Source organism: Cryptomeria japonica, chromosome 1 (genome assembly GCF_030272615.1).
Source record: "Cryptomeria japonica chromosome 1, Sugi_1.0, whole genome shotgun sequence".
NCBI classification, from domain to species: Eukaryota; Viridiplantae; Streptophyta; class Pinopsida; order Cupressales; family Cupressaceae; genus Cryptomeria; species Cryptomeria japonica.
Window position 1 is genome coordinate 227,206,553 of NC_081405.1, and position 18,073 is coordinate 227,224,625.

Below are 18,073 nucleotides of genomic sequence, written 5' to 3' on the forward strand. Positions count from 1 at the left end.
AATATTGTTGTCATGGCTCTCTGATAAGTAGCACCTACATTCTTTGGTTCAAACAACATGAAATTCTAGAAAAAAGTACCCCATGGACATGTGAAAGCTATCTTTTCTTGATCTCTTGGAGCTATTTTAATATGATTATATCCTAAGAAACCATCCATTAGAGAAAACATGGAATTTCTAGTAGTTAAATCGATAATGATGTCAATATTAGGCAAAGGAAAGTCATCCTTTGGACACGCATTATTGAGATCTCTGAAGTTTGTGCATACTCTAATACTTTTATCTAGTTTAGAAATAGGAACTATTTTTGATACCTATTGAGGATATGCTACAGGTTTGATTAATCCTAGGCCCAATAATTTCTTCAGTCCTGCTTTGATAAGGAGAGCTATATGAGGATGCATCTTCCTCAATTTCTGTTTTACTAGTTTAGTTCCTGGAGAGACATTTAGGTGATGCATTATAAGATTTGGATCCAAACCTAGCATGTTTGCATAAGACCAGGCCAAATTGATTTGTCATCTTTTGAAAATTTCCAGATATTTATGCTTTTCTTGTTCTGATAGAGAGGTTATTGGATGTAGAACCTTTGGTTTATCTGTCGTGCCAATGTTGACTTCCTTTGTTGGTTCAATTAGTATAGATGATCTTTCTTGATAATATTTAGGTAAGGTGTCAAATCTCCCATCTTACATCGTATGAAGGAGGTTTTCACCATTAGATGCGTCCTTTCTTTTTACTTTTCTTTGGTCTAATGTTGCCAATAAATGGTTTTCAACATTAGACCTGATATTTTTTTCTTTATTTTTGTAATACCCTAAAAATGGTAATCTAAACCATGGGCCCCTAATCTCGACAACATCACCAAGGTCCTAACCAAAGGCAATTAAATCAACCTTGAGCACATTATTAACTCTTCAATCATCAAAAATCACATGGCAAATCAATTACTCAATATTAATTAAAAATTTATTTAATTAATTAAATCATTCCCAGAATATCATTTTGATCAATTATCCTATTTTAATTTATTAAATATCCTTGCATATTTAATTAATTAATAAATTTGCCATTTAATCATGCAAAATGAATTAATTTATTACAAAAGAGGAATTAATCACAAAGCAAGAGTTGAATTGAAATTAAACAAAAATAATTGAATTGAGAAAGAAATCAAACTTGAGATATTATTTCTCTTTCTAAATTAAGAACTTGAAATCAGAAAAACAATTAAATTGAATTATTGAATTATTCTCTAAAATTAGAACTCAAAGCTTTTCAGAAAAAGAAGTTTAGTTGCATTGAAAAGATTCTTTTCTTGAATAAATCAAATATATGCATGGAATTATCTATTTTTATCACAAATGCATGGAATTAATTAAACCTTATTTCTAATGCAACTTGAACTTCTTATTTAAATGCATTTCAATTAAACTATAATTGGAATCTATTTCAAGGTTAACTGAACCTGATTTCTCAATTATTTTCAATTAATCCTAAATTGAACTTTTTTCATCATCTCTCTTGAGATTCTCTATAAATTCAGTCTTCAGCTCTCATTCCAATTTACCCCAGAGATTTTTGATAACACACTTGGAGATTATTATCACGCTAATTTCGCTCTGGAGTCATTGAAGATCATTGTGCTTTTTTAGATTATTTGCTTGAATCCATCATTGCTTGAATCCATATTGCTTGAATTCATTATTTGCTTGAATTATTCATCCATCTTGCATCCATGTAGTTAATATCATATGGATTAAATCCTTCGTCTTGGTGTAGTCTAGTCACTGGTATTGCTTATAAAAATCTGAGAGCTATCTTATACTCGCATCTTTTAGAAGGAAATTAGTCACTTTGTTATGGTTTATTACTTATTGATTATTGATTACTAACCATACATATAATGGCTTAATTGAAGTGTTGTGCTTGCAGCTACAGACCACTTTTTCACACACACAATTTTTACTTTTGCGACTGGCAAATTTGTCACCCACTTGACTGGAAGATGTATTGGCAAAAGCCCTAGTGGAAGTTGTTGTAGGCTCAATTGCATTGAGGTATAAGGCTATAACGTGGTCATTAGAAAAGGTATCAATTTTAGTATGCCCTTCATTATCCTAGTCACTAAGTTCAGGATGTATTAAGGGTAAGGGATCTTCAAGTTGAGATGTTTCAAAGGCATTAAGGGTCATGATAGAAATGTTAAAGTCTTCAATACATATTTCAATGTCTAGGATGATACTCTCGTCAGAATGACCTCTTGCGAGTAGTTCTTGATCGTCCTCACTTAAATACAAGTGGCCGAATGTTATTCTAATTCAAGTGATCTAGTTCCTAACATTTGTCCTGCATATGCATGGACTACATCAACACCCACATCTTCTTCAAAGAAGGTTTCTTCAGTTGATTGTTCAGATTGATAGGAATCCCATTCCCATTCATTGGAATCTGTCTCAATGGAGGCTTGCAATCTACAGATTTGTTCATATAGCTTTTGGTTTTGTTAGTCTTTCTGTTAGTCTTCTCTCATATTCAGCTTCCTTTGGGTTGATATTTAGTTCTATTAGTCTTGCTATTAGTTCTCCTTGCCTTATACCAACTTCTTGTCTGTTTTGATTGGGAGTTGACTCTGATTGGGAAGTGTCTTTATTTTGTCTTTCTTGCTGATTAGAAGCTCTCTCTTTTTGTGATCTTATGTTTACTTGTTCTTGTTGTTTGGTAGATGCTTCTTCTCTTTCGATTCCAAGTTGCTTTTGTCTTTTGTCATCTTCATCTTTTTGCTCCCTAGAAGATGTTTCTTAGTGTGGAATGACTTGTCCATACCCTAAGCCCGATTTGTCTATAACCTACCGAGTATGAGGTTGTATGGGTTTTCGAGATACCTTCTTTTCTTTTCCCTACAGGACTTATTCTAGTGTATCCCATTTTCTAAAGGATGCTAAATCCTTTTCCATATTTTTATGTGGGTATTATGATATTATTGATTTTTTGTTGAACTTCTTCATCCTTATATAGACATTGTAGAACATCTTTGTCCTCTATTTCTTCAGATAATGTCCTAGCACTAACAAATTCTCCATCAAATATTGGAAGAGGTTTTACAACTGGTTGTTGTTTGGAGTTTGATGGTTTACCATAAGATTTAGGAGAAAGTGGTAACTATGATAGTGAATATTCTCCGTTCCCTTGATCTCTCAGCTGTATTTGCTTTTCAAAATTTGACAAGATTGAGGAAAATGATTTTTCCTTGGATTGTGTGCTTGAAGACGATGCCTCTCTAGTATGAGGAACAATAACCTCTTGTGCCGGTTTCAAATTACTACATTATTGGAATGGATTCGATTCTACTGAAATTGTGATTTCTTGCACATTGTATGAAGAAATTCAGGCTCCAGTGATAAGTTGAAGGAATAGCTTGTATGTCATGAATCCATGGTCTTTCTAGAAGTATATTGTATGATAAATCTAGGTCTAGAACTTGACATATTGTATCTTTTTGAAAGGGTCCTACTTTGATGGGTATGATGAATACTAAGAGGGGGGGGTGAATTAGTATACCAAAAAATATTGCAATCAATCTTTTAAACAGTTTAGCAGATAACTGATGCAACAGATTCACTAATAAACCGGTTAGGATAAATCCAAACCAAATAGAAAACAAAGCATTCACCCACAAAAGCACAAACACAAGATGTTTGACGTGGAAACCCAAATGGGAAAAACCACGGTGAGCATAAACTCACAAGTAACTATCTGCAGAATAGTAACCAGACCGGTTAAGGTCATACAATGTTCTTCACCAGAACAGATCCTGTTAGGAATCTAGATCTTTGTTAGGAGATAAGTCCTATTAAAGACTGCCTTGTTAAAGGATTTCAGATCCACAATTGTGAACCACCTTGTTAGAGGATTTACAAAGGCTTTGTTGGGCCTACCCGGTTAAGGGTTTCAGACTTGTCGAAGATATTAGTAATCAACAAGTGAATGATCTAGATGCTAGCACAGTATGCTTAATTAGATCCTTGACAACTCCTTGTTAAAGCATTTCAACATTACTTCAATCTTCAATATCTCCACACTCTATCTCTTCACACAGACCTAATCTTCTCTTCAATGATCACACATAACCTTTTCTATTCTATATCTCACATATTCAAACCCTAGACATGATTTCCTTATAAAGGAATTTGATTTCATGTCAGTCCAATAGAATTAGATGACAAGTTCCTGGGTATAGTGCATCTAGACACATTTGGTAACACAGCACAAACACACCACCAAAGTGTCGGTGGATGATAACTCATCACACATTATAGTAATACCGGTTGGTAACTCATCACAGATATATACTGTTTAATACAATATATCAGTTACAGGTTGTCAAAAATGAAGACTGGAAGATCATAGTGTTCCAATCAAAAGTTAGCTACCACTTGGGTCCTTCGTACCGCTTGAGATCCTCGAACCACTTGGGGTCTTCAAACCACTTGGGATCTTCAGTCAATCTATGACTAGTAAACCATCTTCTGCAAAATACCGAGTCTAAAGACTATACATTCAATAATACACAATACCGATTGGAACAATTACGGTTGAGCATAACTCATACATCAAGAAAGTGTGTGTCCATCGATGACAATCAAAAACATAATCAAAATGCCAACAATCTCCCCCTTTGGCATTGATGGCAATAGTTAGGAAAATTTTGACATCTAAGTGTTTTTACAACAATAACAAAAAAGATGTTACCATCAAAATTACTCCCCCTAAGTATATATACTCCTACCTTTGCAAAAATTACAAGTAAGTGCATGAAATGTTAACATTCACCAAAATTTTAATATACACTACTCCCCCTTTTTCAATAATGACAAAGTAATGCAAAGTAACCCCTTTTTCCTTATACAATAAAATAGAGTAGATTTTCATGACAATAAGGAATGAAATTTCTCAAAAACAGATTTAAAGTTGTGCACAAAATTTTTCATGTCCAATGTCCATGACTCAAGTAATGAGGTAGCAACCTCACTTTTAGTCGTTATCTGGAATGTTAGTTCTTTCATTGCACCAATGCTACTCGTCTCTTGAATTACCGTGATAGCTTCCAAGTTGAGAAAATTGTTAGGATTCCCACAGATACTGAGAGGGGGGGGTGAATTAGTATCTGACTGGCTATAAGATTTTCTTAACTTAAAACATGTAGAGCATATCAATATTGTATACTGGTAAACAAGAAATAATGCAATAAATAGAGATAAAAACAACCACATGAAAAACACACCATAACACAGTAGTTTAATGAGGAAACCCGGTGTGGGAAAAAACTCAGTGGGATTTGTGACCCACAATATTCACTTACTAGCCAATAAGAGAATATTACTGCTACAAGAGGGGCCTGCACATGTAGGAAGGCCAAGTGCCTAGAGCTCACTGCTCAATTACAAAATGGGAAGTCTCACTGACTTACAAAATGGATTATATAAATCCAATGTCTTTTACTACTTCAAGATAGCATCTACTATGCTAGATCCAATACCGGTTTATAGCTCTGCTTCATACATAAACCCTTAACCTATAATTCACATAATAGGTCTGCCTTATTTCGCCTATATATTTCCTTCCTTCCTTTTTAAAAATGTTTTACAATTATCTCTTATATATATGACTCATTTTACAACTTGCCAAGTCGGCTTACAATGATTTTACAATAATTGACAAAATATATTACAAACAAAATTCCTGTCGGCTTCTGTGCTGGTATGCTTCCTTTCATTGCCGGTGTCGGTGGTCTATGTGCCGGTGTAGAGTTTGACCTTGCTAGTGCCCATAGATTGCCTTGCCAGTGTCATAGGATTGTAAGGTTGCCATCAATGACAAAACCTTCAATCACCTACAATATCTCATTGGAGTGTGCATTTGCCAACAATCTCCCCCTTTGGCATTGATGGCAACACTCATGAGAAAAATCCAAAAATTGTTATCCAAAAGAGTCTGCCAGAATTGTCTTACCAAAAATTTGTGTACCAAAAGAATATGTGCTCCCCCTAAGCTGATGAGTCATTTGCTGGTTATTTTTCTCATTCCACTACTCCCCCTTTGGCATCAATGACAAAGGTTGTCAAAGTGTCAATTGAGTGTGGTTTGCAGTTTCACCCTTGTAACCGATTGGTTACAATCTGAAAAAGATCTGCCAAAACTAGATGCAGGCTTTCAATGAACTTTTTGTTGTCTTTTATTGTGGCCTCTATCCTTTGAACTATACTGGTGAGGTGTTGTATTTGCTCTGCCGTTGTTTTCTATCCTTGAATCAAAGCATCAGATATTTCTTTTCTTAAGGAGGCTAGGTAGTCCAATTTTGGACTAAGTCTCCATTTTAGATCTTTAGCCTTTCCTTTTATTCTTTCCTTCTCTCTTTCCAACTTTAGTAGTTCTTCCTCAAAACTTGTTATTTTCTGCTTAAAAAATGATAAAGAATCAGATGAATTAATGAATTTATCAGCTAGTTGATTTATTTCCCCCTGTATCTTGTTGATCTTCTTGTCTATATCAACTGTCAGAAAGTTAGTTTTACATGTATCCCTATACAAAGTTTTAAATTCCTTAAATGTTCTGCACAGTTTCGGTAAAAGTGTGTCAAATTGCCTTGTACACTTCTTTATTTCCTCCTCAAAGAATTTGTGTTTTTCTTTCTCCAATCTCTCCTTGAATGCTTCCTCTTTTATTCATTCAACTATCATAGTGTTGTTAGTAATATACTTAGACAAAGTATCAAGTTGACTCAAAGAATCTTTATTATCTACATTAAATTTAGGTGCTATCATTTTCAAAATTAGAATGGTATCATCTATTGCCTTGTATGCTTGTGAGCTACAATCTGTTATCTTCTTAATGGAATCCAAAAGAACTTCTATTACATTAGTTGATTTGAATTCTACATTTGATGAGCCAACAATCAGTATTCCGCTGGTGGTAGCAGTTTCCTTGCTTGTGGTGACCTCTGGTAGGTCAGTTTGTGTTTCCATTTCTTTAAGCAAAGGTTTGGATTGCTTAGCTGATGTTGGTGGCATTGACTCTGTATGAACCTATTGTTGTGATGGATCTTGTTGCTCTGCTTGTTTACCTTCTGTACTATCTGTTACCGGTGGCTCATTAGCCATATCTGTTTTCCCAGTTGTATCCTTATCGAGCACAATATTAACTTTTTGTGTGTCAATGTCCACTGTATATAACACCTCAAAATTGGGATTGGTGTCCTCTTGTGGTATGTCCATATTCTCACTAGCCAGTTGATTGTCAGTGGTAACTACCGGTGGAGTATTCAGAGGCGGTGGGGATAAGTTATCTTTTATTTTTATGCTAGGTGGTCCACCAACCTTGCCTTTTCCCTTATCCTTATCCTTCTAATATACTTTGATGGGTTTAGGGTTTCTATATTCTTCCCGCTTTTCCTTCTCTACAAGGAATATGTCCCATGCATTAGCAGTTTCCTCTGCTACCTCATTCACTCTACCAACCATAAGTGCTACATGTTGGTGTGCAGTTGAAAATACTGATCAGTTAGCCTCTGAGATCAAATCATCTATCTCTTTTGGTGAGTTGATAGGATGAACAACAAGTAGTTTTTCAACTTTTATTTTCTTATCAAGTTCTATAGCAGCTTTCCTTCTAGCTTCAAGTCTTTTAAATAGTTTTGCCGGTAATTCATCTACAACTTGCATTAGAAATTTCTTGTAAATGTCCAAGTGTAAAATTACATTGTTTTCAACTTTCTCCTTGTCATCAACTGATAATGAATCATATAATTTATTGATGTTTTTTTGCTTTCCATCCTCTGTAATTTCATTTAGAAGTTTGTCAATTGGAGCAATGGTTTGTTGAGTCTTCTTCTTGGGTGTTAACTTTTTCTTTGGAGTTACTTTTCTAGCTGGGGGCCTTACTGCCTGTTGTTTCTATCTGGTTCTTCTAGGAGAAGGTGTAGATACTAGTGAAGGTTCCCTTTTTCTCACAACTCTTTTAAATTCAGCTAGGATATCACTTTCTGAAGAGGTTGCAATCAGTGAAAGGTGAGTTTCTGGCTGTTGTGCTTCTAACTCATCTTCAGTAATACCAGTTTGCTTAAGTACATCTTCTTTGATAGCTTTAGCTTGTCTAGATCCTCTTCTAACTGTTGCTTCCACCTTCTTTACCCTTTTCTTTGATTGGATTTGATTTTCAATAGTCTCAGGACTACCGAATACCTCTTCTTTAGGTTCCTTGGGTGCTTCTAGGAGGGCTTTTGCATATGTTTCAATTATGTGGTCATCAATTTCATAACCCATTTCAGTAACCCAAATGGTTCTTGGGATAACTACCTCCATCCAAATATCATCCTTCTTAATAACAAAGCATATTTCATCCTTATACTTATTTACAATTGCTTGTGATAATCTGACTCTGGTATTCATCTGGGCCTTTAATGCCTGAAAGTACTCATTTATATTCTTTTCTCTGTTTTCACCCATGTTATTTAGTAAATCAGACAATTGTTTACCTACCGGTATATCAAAACCAAGATTTTTATTACCGATACCGGGCACCTGTTTTGTTATGTGCAGCATTAAACAGACAAGTAGGTTTCCAAATCTAAATGTCTCCTTTTTGTCTTTATTTATCTTTCCAAGATTGTCAATAAGTTCATCTTTCAACCATTTACACACATCTATTTTTGCATTATCTTTAATCTTATCATAGGCACTCTTTATGCATAGGCTAGAGATTGAGTTTAACCTATTTGCATGTGTGGTTTTGTAGCCTAAAATCATACTAATGAATCTGACATTGATGTCAGTTACATCATTTACTCTTAAAGATCTCTTATCAGATGTTGCACCTGTTAGGTTAATCACTAGGTCATTTGAGACCTTCTTTGTTTTATCAGGCTTGTTACCGGTGGAAGGTAACCCTGTCATAGCTTTTACTACCTCTTTTATAATTTTGTGAACTTAGTCCAATTCACCATGAACCCTTCTTAGAACTATCCTTATAACATCTTTAGGGAAATCCGGAATACTGAGAATTTTAGTGAAACCTAGGGTTTCCACTATCTTGTGCTTAGGTTTAACATTACCAGTTTCATCACAAATTACATTCTTATACATGCTCATGATTTCCTCATCACCTAAATCTTCTATGTGACAATGAATGTACATTCTAGGGTCTTCAACAAAAACTAATCCTTTGGGAATTTGAGAAAATGCACCAATATTATCATCTTTCTTGGCAATCTCGGGAACTAACTGGAATATGGGTCTAGGGTGTTTAATCACTTTGACTACAGTAGGGTTTTCTATGAATTCAGGAACAGATGAAGAAGCGATGGATATAAATACCTTTATCTGCCTTAAGGATGATTGCTTGATGAATTTCTTCTCTTATTTGCTTGGAATGCCTTCGCTCAGTAATTTTCACACTCTTCGAATGTTTGAATGCTCGGTGAAATGAAATTGGAGACAAAACACTGATTTATAATGTTATTTTTGCCAACCACCACATTTAATGCTTGTCGATTAAGTAATCACTTAACTTATCTACCGGTATAGAAGTAATTTCAACTTCTTACCTTCAACTGAGGGAATTATAGCATGTTTCACTTTTGATTGCCAAACCCTCAAATGAATTTTCTTCAGTTAGATGAAGAGTCTCTTGCCGGTGGAGTGTTACTCTGTTCTACCGGTGGAGGAGTGTTCCTATCACCATTTTGTTCTAATTTCCTGATCCATTGTTTTGATAATTCCTGCTTTACTTCTTCAACCTTTTCTTTACCTTTCAAACTAGCACTATTGTTATTTACCAGTGAGGACTTACTTCTACAAAATTTAGCAATATGTCCAATCTTGTTACAGGCATAACAAGTCACATTATTTTTCTGAATAGCTTTTCCATAACCTATGCTGATTTGTGTTCTGCATTGATTAGATAAGTGTCCAAATCTTCCACAAACATAACATCTTACATTCATTTTGCAATTCTATGAATTGTGACCAACTTTGTTACATTTTGAACATTGACCGGTGGTTGTATTTGTGCTTTGATAATTTCTAGATCTAAATTGATTTTCTCTATGACCATACTTGTAACAGTTAAAGCATTTGCCATTAAATTTATAAGTAGTAGGTTATCTTACCAGTTTGTCTTGATCCTGTGTGTTTGAAGTACCAGAACTTTCACCAACTTCAAAGCCAAGGCCATTAGTGTCACCATTTGGTTTCTGATTCTTCAGCAAGTCACCAATTTCTTCTAAGCTTTTCTTGAATTTTTCTTTGTGTTGATTTGCAGTATCCAGTTCTCTTTCCAAGACACCTTTATGTCTCATGAGTTCATTTGAGTTATTTTGTGCATTCATCAGATCTGTCTTCAACATATCATTTTCATAACTAAGTCTTGTGTTGTCATTTGTAGCATCACTTAGTCTTCTAGTCAAATCTTCTTCATTCTTCTTTCTATCTTCAATTTCTTTACAAAATCTCATAGTCATATCCTACATCTCATTCTTTGTTGTCATGTTTTCTTGTTTCAGCTTATTCGTCAGATCACTAAGAGTTTCCTTTTCACCATTCTCATTTTGCATCTTTTCACAAAGTTCTCTTCACTTGTTTCTTGCAATGGTAATATTTTCTTGAAGTTCTTGAATGATATCCTGTGTAGCCTTTAGGTCATCTTCAGGTTTGATATTTTTCAACTTTTCTGCGTCATAATCTGAGAGAGCTTCTAATTGCTTCATCAAGTTTTCCATCTCTACTGGTATCAAAATCTTCCTCAAGCTGTTAGGCTTCTGAAAATAGAGGACCAAGCTCTGATACCAATTGTTAGGATTCCCATAGATACTCAGAGGGGGGGGGCTGAATTGATATCTGACCGGTTATAAGATTTTCTTAACTTAAAACATGTAGAGCATATCAATATTGTATACTAGTAAACAAGAAATAATGCAATAAATAGAGATAACGACAACCACATGAAAAACACACCATAACATAGTAGTTTAACGAGGAAACCCGGTGTGGGAAAAACCTCGGTGGGATTTGTGACCCACAATATTCACTTACTGGCCAATAAGAGAATATTACTGCTACAAGTGGGGCCTGCACATGCAGGAAGGCCAAGTGCCTAGAGCTCATTGCTCAATTACAAAATGGGAAGTCTCACTGACTTACAAAATGGATTATATAAATCCAATGTCTTGTATTGCTTCAAGATAGCATCTACTATGCCAGATCCAGTATCGGTTTATAGCACTGCTTCATACATAAACCCTTAACCTATAATTTGCATAATAGGTCTGCCTTATTTCACATATATATTTCCTTCCATCCTTTTTTTAAAATGTTTTACAATAATCTCTTATATATATGAATCATTTTACAAATTACCAAGTTGGCTTACAATGATTTTACAATAATTGACAAAATATATTACAAACAAAATTCCTGTCGGCTTTTATGTCGGTATGCTTTCTTTCACTACCGGTGCCAGTAGTCTATGTGCCGGTGTAGAGTCTACCCTTGCTAGTACTGATAGATTGCCTTGTCAATGTCATAGGATTGTAAGGTTGCCATCAATGACAAAACCTTCAATCACCTACAATATCTCATTGGAGTGTGCATTTGCAAACAAAAACATCTCTGAAGAACCTGCAATTTTGGTAATAGGAGCAGTTGAAGCTCCTTCAAATCTTGAGTCCGATTGCTGATCTCTAAGTCCATCTTTGTAGTCTGATGCTAAAAATGATGAACAGTTTGTCCATAGGTAGTGAATAAATCATAGGGCATCTTGAAGATGCTGATATATTCCTATAACTCTGATTGGAGTTGAGCTTTCTATTTGAGCACATCTTCACAAAATAGATGGGGTTGGCAGATTTTACTCAAATGTAATCTACCCTCACCCATAGCAGCACTGATATCATTCTGCTACTTCAGTAGTTGTGTCCTGAGTTCATTCATTTGCTTGACTAAGGCAATATTGAGTGCCTTATCATAGTTCTTTCTTGCAGTTGGTTGAGAAACATCTTCCAAGCATTGTACCTGGTCCTCTACTATGGTACAAAGAAGTTTGAGCTTGGATAGAGAGGAGTCGGTACTGGGGAGGTTAGTACTAGGAATTAGATTGGTAAGGGTGTCAACTACAATTTGTATGACATCCTATTCTTTCTTCTTCCGCAATTCTTCCGGTCTCACCTGTGCAAGTCTGATGCCTCGAAGTAGCTCAGAATTGCGGAATCAACCTACTTGTTTTGATCACTGGTTTCCTTAGGAGTCTACCCTCCTTCTTTGGTCTGGATCTCTTCTTGTTTTCTCTTCTTTGCTTCCTTCTCCTCTTCCACTCTTTTCTTTTCTTCTTCTTTCTTCTTCTCTGACTCTTTCTTTTTCTCCTCTTCTTATTTCTTCTCCATTTCTTACTTTTTCTTATCCTCTTCTTTCTTTTTCTTCTCTTCCTCCTTCTTCCTTTCTTCTTCCTTCCTCTTTTCTTCTTATTTCTTCTTCTCTTCTTCTTTTCTCTTATCTTCTTCTTTCTTTTTCTTTTCCTCTTTTCTCTTGTTTTCTTCTTGCCTTGCTTTTTCCTCTTGTTCTTTCTCTGCTTTCCCTTTGTCCTATTTCTCTTTCTCATCTTTTTCTTTGTCAGGAGTGACATCCTCATTATTTAATGCATCAACATCAATAGGGTCAATTTTTTTTGTCACTCTTTCACCTTAACTGTCAAATACCTCATTCGGTTTGCCTGAGGATAGGTCAGGTTCTTGATTAGCCTTCCTAGTGGCTTCGAATACTCAGTGTATTTCAACAACAACTTTAACATGTATGTATGTATCCTTTTCTACTTCAGAAGTTTTACCTTCTAGTAACCTGAGTCACCTCCTTCTCATAAAGAAGATGCCTTTGTTCTTATCCATAATTTCAAATAACTCATAGTTTGAAGCATCAGGAAAGTACTGTGCAAAATTTTTCTCCCTGATCTCTTGTTCTCTTTCAATGGGAATGTGCCATTTATTATCCAAATAATTATACAAAGAATTTGGAGTAACAGATTTAGTCTCAGAAGGGAACTGATCATTAATACATAAATATTTAATGACCTCCTCTTCTACCTCCTCTTTCTCACTATCATTAAAGTCATCAAACAAGTTCCTCCTAATATTCTTTATTGTCCTCTGACAGTGTGCCACTAGTTTATAAGAGGTAATATCTATATTTACCGGTGCAGAAGTTGCTGGTACATTACCGGTAGACTTCAGCTTTTTTCTTGATTGCCTTGACTTCTTTATTTCAACCTTCAGTTTAGTGTCCTTTGACTCTAGTGAGTGCTTCCTGGATTTCCGCTTCCTCTCGAATACTTTTGCTAGAATAATCTTAGGTTTCTTTTTGGTTGGTGACCACTTCGTCACTTTCGGATTGGCAGATGTAACCAGTGCAGATACTGATGGACTGCTTTGCCCTTTTTTTGCTTTGGTTCCTCAGTCGGTGTGACCCTCTCCAAGTAGGTGTCGATTCTTTCCTTCTTTGCATCTAGTGGTGAGGAAAGTAGGGTAGAGGCATACTCGATCAATATGTCATTCACCACTTCATACCCCATAGGGCCAACTACTTCCTTTCTAGGTTCCATAGCTTCCATTATGCAGTCATCTATCCTTATTGTGAAGAAGATGACATCTTCATACTTCTTCACTATATCACCAGATATCCTTATTCTTTGGTTCATCTTTCATTTGAATTCATCAAAATACTTATTTAGAAACCTCGGGATATGCGGTTCCCACTGCTTGTAGACTCTCCTTAATCTGTCTGGAAAATGGTAGGTCAGTAGACCATTGAACATCACCAACTCCAAGGAAATAACCTTGAAAATAGAAGAATAGACCGACGAGAAGTTGGCCAAACTTGAACCTTAGTGATTTTTCCTTTTTGATGGATTTAAGATTTAGCAACAATTGCTTCTGTAAGCAAGTACATAGGTCATATTTAGTACCTTCCTTGATCATCCTGTAAGCAACATTCACCGTAGTAGTAGGGATGAAACTCATTCTGCTGGCATAAAATATTCTATAACCAATCACCATGCAAGCGTATTTTACCAGATCATCAAAAATGGTGTTGATAGTCATTGCCCGTTGGTCACTCACAGAACCGGTGAGCTCTGTCATTTTAGTTTCCGTGACCTTCCATAGAACTGGTACTTCTCCAACATTGTAGAATCTGGTGACAACATGAATCACTTTTGGTGTGATGCCATGGGTCCGCTCGAGATACATCTTGTCACCATGCACTCTGCTGAGGATAATGCGAATATGTTCTTTTGTAAATTATTCTAGAAAATATACCACATTGTGTAGTTTCATCTTCTCGAGGATGCTATACTCTAGTTTGATCTTCTTGTCATCTCCATATAATAGACTTAGCTAGAAGTGTATTACTAGGGATCCTAGGTCTTCCAACTTACAGTCTATATACTCTAAAATTTCTCCCTCGACAATGACTCTGGTAGGAATTTGAGATAGGGCATTGTATCTCATTTTCTTTTGAAGAAAATCAGGTGTATCTACAAGTGCACTAGAACTAGAATGTGATGTATAAGCCATAACCAAATGATAAGAAATAATTTTCGGAAAATACCTTCACAATCTGAAATTTAGGTTTTCCAATATCGCACATGGTACACCACTTCAGTTGCTAGTTCACTGCTTAGTGTTCATCATTGATTGCTTCAAGATGATTGCAAGATTTCGTACACAATTTATCCAAATGCCAAACAAATTGCTCTGGTTTCTCTTCTCTTGAAGATTCTTCTTTTGTAAACAGATAAGTGAAAATGATGATGAAAACCCTTTTAAACAAACTCTCACCAACCATAATAAATGCATCACTGCTAGGGTACAAACCCTAATTTTTCCTTTTACCATTTCAGATCTTTTTCCGACTGACAGGTAACATATACCGGTAAAGGTCTTTATCGATATAAACTGGGGGTTTGAAATATTTCACCGATATGTTCCCCCTAAGCTTTTTTGAATCTCAGTTTGTTGATTCAGAGACTTCTACACTAGGTGCAAAAGTAGGTTCATCCTGTGACTCTTCTTTTGATTTCTTTTTCCAATTTTTATTGATTTCCACTTGAACACTTTCAACATCAATCTTCCCTACTGGAGTGATCAGTATTTCACCCGATAGGTTCTTTCTCAGTCTGTAATTTCTAGTAGTGTGTCTCGGTTTGTTGCAATGATCGCATACCATTCCAAGTGTTCTCCATGGTCTGTTATACATACTTCCATTATTCCTTATGCATGTTGCAATAGTGTGACCGCTACCACGACAGATCAAACAAGTTGCTTTCCAACTAATTGCCACTTGATAACTGACTGACTAATGGTCATAGGTATTGTACCGGTTGGGATTTCGGTTCACAGGAAGTTCCAGAATAACTCCTTGAGTCCTTGGAGGATATCTCCTAGTGTTGTGCAAAACTGGCCTACATTCAAATGCTTTATGCCCAAACTTTTTGCATGCAAAATAGTTTCCATTGAATCTATTGGATCTAGGCATATTGTTTTGAAAATAAGGAAAATTGTTGTAGGCCTTGCTTCTACACACATTGGTACTATGTCCTTCTTTGAGACAATTAAAGCAAATAGATTTAAAATTTTGCTTACCTTTATCCTTGGATTTAGGTTGCTTCTTTGATGGTTCAACTTTTCTTCCAAAGGTCTCACCTTCCTCATACCCAGAGAAACCAAGTCTAGTAGTATTCTTTACTGGCTTTGCCAATTCTAGCTTTTGCTCTAGCTTACCAGTACTTTGATTGAATTTGGCAAGTATCTCCTTTGACTCAATAAGTTCCTTGGAAATAGCAGCATTGGATTCCATCAAGGTTGCATTCTCAGAAATAGCCATGTTTAGTTCACCTTGTATTACTTATTTTTCCATTTTACTCTGTTGGAGATGAGCGGTAAGGGTACTGATTTCTTGCTTCAGCTTGCAAATCTCATGATCTTTGTCTTTTACTAGATCTTGAGCTTTCCTTCTATTCTCAAGCTCTTGACACATTTTGATAGTCAGTCCTTCCAACTCTCTTCTCAGGTTGGCTTTAGATTCATTCCATCTTTCAACATCTTCAACTAGGGCATCCATGTCTACTTCATCAGAAGAGCTATTTTTAGTAAGTTCCATCAGTTTCTCAGCATGCTCTCTTCTCTTGGCCAAAGAGGCTTTATACTTGACTTTGAGTTCATCATAGGCTCTCTCAATCTGAGTGAGACGATGAGTAATTTCCTTCACACTGTATTCCCCCATATCTCCTTCCAAGTGGTTAGACTTATAGAAAGGTTGGCTCTGATACCAATTGATGAATACTAAGAGGGGGGGGTGAATTAGTATACCAAAAAATACTGTAATCAATCTTTTAAATAGTTTAGCAGATAACTGGTGTAACAGATTCACTAATAAATTGATTAGGATAAATGCAAACCAAATAGAAAATAAAGAATTCACCCACAAAAGCATAATCACCATAACACAAGATGTTTGACATGGAAACCCAAATGGGAAAAACCATGGTGAGCAGAAACTCACAAGTAACTATCTACAAAATAGTAACCAAACTGGTTAAGGTCATACAATGTTCTTCACCAGAATAGATCATGTTAGGAATCTAGATCTCTGTTAGGAGATAAGTCCTGTTAAAGACTACCTTGTTAAAGGATTTTAGATCCACAGTTGTGAACCACCTTGTTAGAGGATTTACAAAGGCTTTGTTGGGCCTACCCAATTAAGGGTTTCAGACTTGTCAAAGATATTAGTAATCAACAAGTGAATGATCTAGATGCTAGCATAGTATGCTTAATTAGATCCTTGATAGCTCCTTGTTAATGCATTTCAACATTACTTCAGTCTTCAATATCTCCACACTCTATCTCTTCACACAGACCTAATCTTCTCTTCAATGATCGCACATAACCTTTTCTATTCTATATCTCACATATGCAAACCCTAGACATGATGTCCTTATAAAAGAATCTGATTTCATGTCGGTCCAATAGAATTAGACTACACGTTCCTAGGTATAGTGCATCTAGACACATTTGGTAACATGACACAAACACACCGCCAAAGTGTCGATGGATGATAACTCATGAAACATTACAATAATACTGGTTGGTAACTCATCACAGATATATACCGGTTAATACAATATACCGATTACCGGTTGTCAAAAATGAAGACTGGAAGATCATAGTGTTCCGATCAAAAGTTAACTATTGCTTGGGTCCTTCATACCGATTGAGATCCTCGAACTGCTTGGGGTCTTCATACCACTTGGGATCTTCAGTCAATCTGTGACTGGTAAACCATCTTCTGCAAAATACCAATAGTCTAAAGACTAGACATTCAATAATACACAATACCAGCTGGAACAATTACCGGTTGAGCATAACTCATACATCAAGAAAGTGTGTGTCCATGAATGACAATCAAAAACATCATCAAAATGCCAATAGGGTAATACCACAATTCCTTTGGAGGAATGTTCTTCTTCATCATATGCTTTGATTGTGATCTTTTTATGGAGGTCAATTGTATCTTCAGAATAACCTAAAGCACGAACAAGACTTAATGAGAAAATATTCAATCCAGCTCCTCCATCTATTAGGACACGTTTAATGCATGTTTTATGAATAAGGACTTCAATATGCAAGGGAGAGTTATGGGGATGTTGCAAAGACATGTCATCTTCTTTTGTGAATGATAAGCAATGAGGCATTGTGAGGTATCCCACCATATTTTGGAATTGATCTACATCAAGATCTTTGGATACCCTCGTATCTACTAGTGCTTTTTCTAAAATTTCTTTATGTGGGGGTGAGTTTTAAAATTTCTAAAAATGATATTTGCGTAGGAGTTTTCTGTAGTTGATCCACTAGACTATATTGTTTTGAAGTAGATGACGTGTCAGTTGTAGGACCTGGAAAAATAACCTTGGCTTTGCTTCTTGTCAGAACATGAGTAGGTTCTTGTTTTTGTTTCTCTTTGGCTACCATCACATT